The following is a 5,925-nucleotide window of genomic DNA, read 5'->3' on the forward strand; positions in this document are numbered from 1 at the left end:
TCATTGTGGCCAGAAAGTGAGAAGAGACTATCAGAAGGGCATTGTATATGGTGCTTGTAATGGGAGAGGGTGTCTGTCTGTCCATCTGTCCATAATTATTTCTAGGTCACTTTTAAGGCTGTAACCCAATCAAGGTGGCCTACAAAATTAAAAAAATAAAAATAAAATGATAAACACAAAATGAAATAGTGGATATAAATTTTAAAAATCCATAAAAGCAAGTTTAAATAAAATCCATAAAAACAGAGATTGCCAATTTAAGATCAATAAGAACAAAATTCCCCCACTCTCCTATTTCCTAGTTTTCCATTGAATTCACCATTAAAAACTAAATTCAAATGCTAGTAGAACAGCAACGCAAGATACATATAATGTGGAATCACATGGAACTGCATAGTATTGCTTGCCAGAAAGCCCAGGAGCTGACATCTTCTTAGTAAAAAGTCCATTGAAAATGTGCAATCAGTGACTCAGTAATATGCATAATATTTTCTGAAAGGAAACATATAGCAATGGGGATGGCATATAAAAATTTTAAATAAATAAATATTGCCTGCCAGCATTTTGCCTGAGGTTGAAAGGCGTTCTTCCATTCTTCACCAGATTGCCTCTTCCGTTTAGCAGGAAAATGATGGACCTAATTGGTAATGACTGGAAGTCTGGGAAAAGACTGAAGGAGATCAAAAGAGAGCTGGATGGGGATCTGTACAGCTGTGACCTTGCTGACACATTACAGTTGCAGGGAAGACAGTTTCTTAGATGTAGTATAAATGTTCGTGCTGGGAGGTGAAATTTGTTATGGAAGTAGAGACCAGGGGCCAGGATTTTGTTTCAGTTTACACATCATGAGAACATCTTCATGGGACACCCCAAACATGGGCAGGAGCTCCTATATATTCTAAATTATGACTGCATTTGAAAATTGCCTATGAACGTTGCATTTTTAAAGCATATATTCATGATTTAGCAAAAGTGTGGGAAAGTGCACACTTTTGGAAAATGAACAATGCATACCTCACTTTTCTCATTTAAGCAAAAAATAAGCCATGTTGGAAACAAAAACAAGAGCAAGGTAAATTCTGGAGAATCTGGCAAGCTCAAGCATCCCTGGGTGCCTCACCCCTAGTAGGAAGGCTTGAAAATTCTACTCAATGTGTGAACTTTGTAAGAATTAATGTCAGCATGCAAACATCTGAGTATTTTTCCAGTGCCAAAATCAATGAACAGATGCCCACATGAGGTCATCCTTTGCTTTTGTTGGTACCATTTCAGACTTCCAGTGGCTTGCATGCTCCCACCCATAAAAATATTCTCCACAAATATAAAACCTGAATATGGAATGGGGAAATGTTCTAGGTTATCTTTCTCCTTGTCTGCTCATTTTGTGTGTGCAGAGAATGTATTATGTCAGGCAGTTTCAGAACATTGAGGCTAGGGCTGACCCTACCATAACACAGCTGGAGGGAATTGCACCTGGTCAGATGGCAGATGCTTAGAAGCAGCTTTGGTGGTTCCTCAAACATTACTCTTGAGTCCCTGACATTTCCCTCTTTTGGAGGATAGAGGTGCGTGTCCGCCCCCCCCCCCCCAAACTGGCTTGCTGCCCTCAGTTGTCATGTGGGACCCAACCCTATCACCAGTGCTAAAGTTAGGTGAAGAACAGAGAGCAGGGTGCCACCTCCTCCTTCCAGCAGTAAATAGTCTTGGGCAGTCCTAATTCTTTGCCTATAGTATAAAGTGGTGCTGCAAAGGGGGCTTCTCTTTGAAGCTCTCCTTAGGAGATCAGAGATACGATATTCCAGAACATACGGAACCACAATGCATTGCCATTTAAAGTCATCCCATGTCTGATGCTCCCCCTGGCAATAGGGCAACTGCTGCAGTGTGGCCCTCCAAAGTGGCAGAGGTGACATCAGAAGCCCAAATTCACATGAGAAGGGTTGCTGAAGTGGCTACTTTCACTGGCATCTGTCCTTTAGAAAAAGTTAGCAAAGCAGCTCTTTCTACATGACTTTGGGCTTCTCGGCTGCATGGGAAGGATTCAAACAGCAGCAGCTCAACATCTGGGAAAACAGCACATGATTCAGTTTCCCTGGACTGTACCAGGAGAATATTCCCCCATGTAATCCACTCACTATCCTTAGAAAGCTTCCTCTATCAGGACGAAGGCTAGGCAGAAGCATTAGCTTTCCCTGTGCAGGAGGGAAGCTCGACATAAATATTATACGCACATACACACGCGGCATTTAGAAGTGCTACAGCTCTGAAAGCTGATGGGGAAAAGTGTAGCTCATTCATTGCACCGCTCTCTCTTCATCAAGTGACAAAATGTCCTTTGCTCCATAAAACTGAGCAATATTCCATCTCTACATATGGCCTGTGCATCTTGATTCCAAGGTCATCCCGTTTCTATGAGCTATTTTTGCATGGTGATGTCATCAGACCAACGTGCGGCGATGCCCTTCTTTTCAGCAGTGCCTTGGAACCTTTATGAAATTAATGACCCACAGGTGGCACCTGTGAGCTCCTTTTTATAAGGCCATTTCCTGGCTAACAGTCATTCTCAAATACATCTTTGTGTCTTGTAAATGCAAACAAGCTGACCTTCTGGACTTCCTCCCTTCCCATCCAAAAGGCACGCTGCACCAAATTTCAGTGAAAAATCTTATTTTTAAAAAGATTTATAAGCTGCCTTTTAGGATAAACCCTTCCACAGGTGCACTTTATGAGTCAAATTTAACCCCATATAAATTCTAGCAAAGTCTCTTGAAAAGATTATGCTTCCTCCTTGCGTCTCCGGCACTAGTGATTTACTGGCTGGCATCTTGGCCGCATACACTGTCATTCATACTGGCTGGGGAACGTTGTGGTTTGTAAGACTTTTGTCTCTCTAAACAGCACAGGATCGTGCCACTGAAATCATATACAGCATCCTTGCAAATGGCACCAAAAATTCACCTGCCTAAGGCTGCACAAGGGTTTACAAGCTGACTTGTCCACACCTAGATGCCTTAATTAATTATGGGTGAAATTCACTCATTGTGATCTGGATTTGACTTTCAGGGCCTTCAGGAAGAAACTGAGTGAAAACTGTGTGATTGGGGTTTTTTAGTAGTTCTTCTAAACCTGGGTCAGAGGAATTTATCTGCCACTTCCAGAACACTGCTGCCAGGTTCTCTCTGTCCCCACCTCCCTCCCTCCCTCCCTCCCTCCCTCCCTCCCTCCCTCTCTCTCTCTCTCTCTCTCTCTCTCTCTCTCTCTCTCTCCAACCCCAACATGCCTCTAGTAGAGAAACTAGCCACAGAGAAGACAGCAAAAGCCAAGCATGTTCAAAACCTCTAGTATTGATGGAACCTCCAGGAAATGTAGTAGTGCTATTTTGATTCAGGGGATCCTTCCCTTACATGAAACAGATTTTTCAGTGCTTATCTTACAGTTTGTATTAGCACTGAAGTGATGCGTGTTTCATTGTTTCAGAATTTTCATTGAATTTTTGTTTGTATATTATCTTGACTAAACATGGAGTCTCCATATTCAGGAGGAGCATGCATTTGAGTACCAGACAACAATGCTTAGACTTCTGTGTTTGCATAAACATTGACAACTTTCACAGAGAAGAAAGTGATGCTAGGAAAGAAAGGCCCACCAGAGAGGGAACATCTGCCTGGGTTAATCTAGGGATGGAAGCTTTCCAGATGTTCTGATCTTTATATTGTTATCATTGGCAAAGACATGCAAGTGCTGAAACTGTTCCTTCAAGCCAGTCTGGATCAGGGATTAGCAATTTGGGGGATTCTAGGGGCCATTTTGCTGAGTCAGCCTGCTGCAGCCACCCAATGCTTTGTCACTGAACTTCAGTGGGAATAGGTCACATGCAGTTTGCTCTTAAGCTAAATTGGATCTTTGACTCTTCCAAAGCAGCTACAGAATGATACAAGGGTCCAATGTAGCTTGAGAACAAGCTATATCTCACCTATTTAATACTTCATAGCAGTAAACAACTGGGGTGCATGCACTAAGCGGCAGTAGGGGGGCACAGTGGGGGTTGTGCCAGGGGCTACATGTGGCCTGTGGACCACGTATTACTCATTCCTGGTCTAGGTGGAACATTCAGCCTCCGGCACTTGGGCTGCTCATCTAAGTGTTGCTTTCTTTGGCCAAGGACAAGCCATCAAAGGAGGAACTTTCAGCTCACCCAGGAGAAGGCCAGATGCTTCACACCTGAACTGGCTCAGGGGCAGGAGTATCTGGGTGAGACCTTGCTGTCATCCCCACGGTTGGTGGGAATACTACTCCAGGTTTGAATTTGCATGAGGCAAATCCATTTGGGGGTTTTGGGTGTGGCTGGTTTGTTGCTGTTGCCAGTACTGCTGGCTCTGCTGTCTGTCCCCTTCCATCCACCTCTTCTCTAGAACCTTTCATTCGCTACGCTAAACTACACTGGCTGGGTGAATATGGCTTCATATGAACCGGCTGGGAAACTTAGAAATGCTTTCTAAAATGTGGATGAGCAGAAAGGAGGAAGCAGAAACAAAGAAGACCTTCAGTTAGAATATAACTTGATCAATCACCTTATCATGCACTTGGTCAATAATGTTAGAAAATCATGCTTATGCTGTCTTTAAACCATCTGTATTGTTTTGATGTTTCTTTGATTGCTTCCTCATGCCATTTTCTGACCATTTATAATCATTCCCAGTAATAAAAACCTGTAATATTATCTTGTATGAAGATTGTATTATATGCATTGTACATATATCAACCAACTCATTTTCTTCCTGTTACAACCGTGAGTCTATGGTCATTTGCACAGGCCACATGCTACTCCAGTCTCTCTGGGTTGCAAAACGTGTAAATTTGAATCCAGAGCATGAATGAAGAGTGGATGCTGGAAAGCACTTGTGAATAACATTATCCTCCCTGGCATCACTCCCGTATGAACATCAAGCAGAAGCCGAAAGGGCAACCCCTTTTATTAATGAAAGTGGGGGTTCTGGTGGGGATGATCAGTGCTAGCTACCTTGCAACATACATCGGAGTGGTGCCTGTGCAAGTCAGACATGGCAATAAAAGGAGACACGCGTGATGAGACCTAAGCGCTCAGCCACTGTCTTGCATTCATCCAACCTTGAATGCGGGTTCTGTGCCCCCTTTCCATGCAACCTTTGTGCATGGTTAGTGCTGGAAGAGGCCATCTTACCAGGCTTCAAGGCTAGATCGTTAATGCTTTTTCCTGGGGGAGGGGGGAGTGTCAGCCCCTTCAGGTTTCAAGGGAGCAGCAGCTTTCCCATTCCCTAAATAAAACAACAGGATCAAGCAACCCAAAGATGTTCTTTGGAGGGAGCGGGGCGGGGTGGGGGGGGGTGAAGCAAACACCAGTGAAACACAATCACATGCTGGCAAGGGCTAAAACAGAGGGCATACCTAAGCGATTCCCTGGACTCTGACACTGAGAGCTATGACACAAATAGATGGGCAAATGGAAGCATCAAAACCACAACACCATCTGATTCATGTATAAATGCTGCTTTTCCTCACAATCCTGAAACTCAGCACTAAGTAAATTTACATCAGTATCTTTTTACAGTGCTCCTGAAACAATGCAATAAAAAGGAGGGGAAACATATGCAGATTTTAAAGTGCTTTTAAAAATATGCACCTCAATACAAGCAGTTAAATTCAAAAGTCAGAGAGAAAACATGATTATCCAGGCATAACATTTTTCCAATCTCAGTCCATAGGGTGAAGTATGGTCTCTTTGGAAGATCACCTATATCAGGCAGTTCTTCCAAGCAAATAATCACAGGCATATTGGCGGTTCTTAAAGATGGACTAGTTCAGATGTAGGCCCCAGTTGATCATTTATACATTCCTTCCATAATCCAGCTAAGTCAGGCATTTTCACTGGGTGGCATTTAGGGTTCA

Source organism: Varanus komodoensis, unplaced genomic scaffold (assembly GCF_004798865.1).
Source record: "Varanus komodoensis strain SLA01 unplaced genomic scaffold, ASM479886v1 scaffold9, whole genome shotgun sequence".
NCBI lineage: Eukaryota > Metazoa > Chordata > Lepidosauria > Squamata > Varanidae > Varanus > Varanus komodoensis.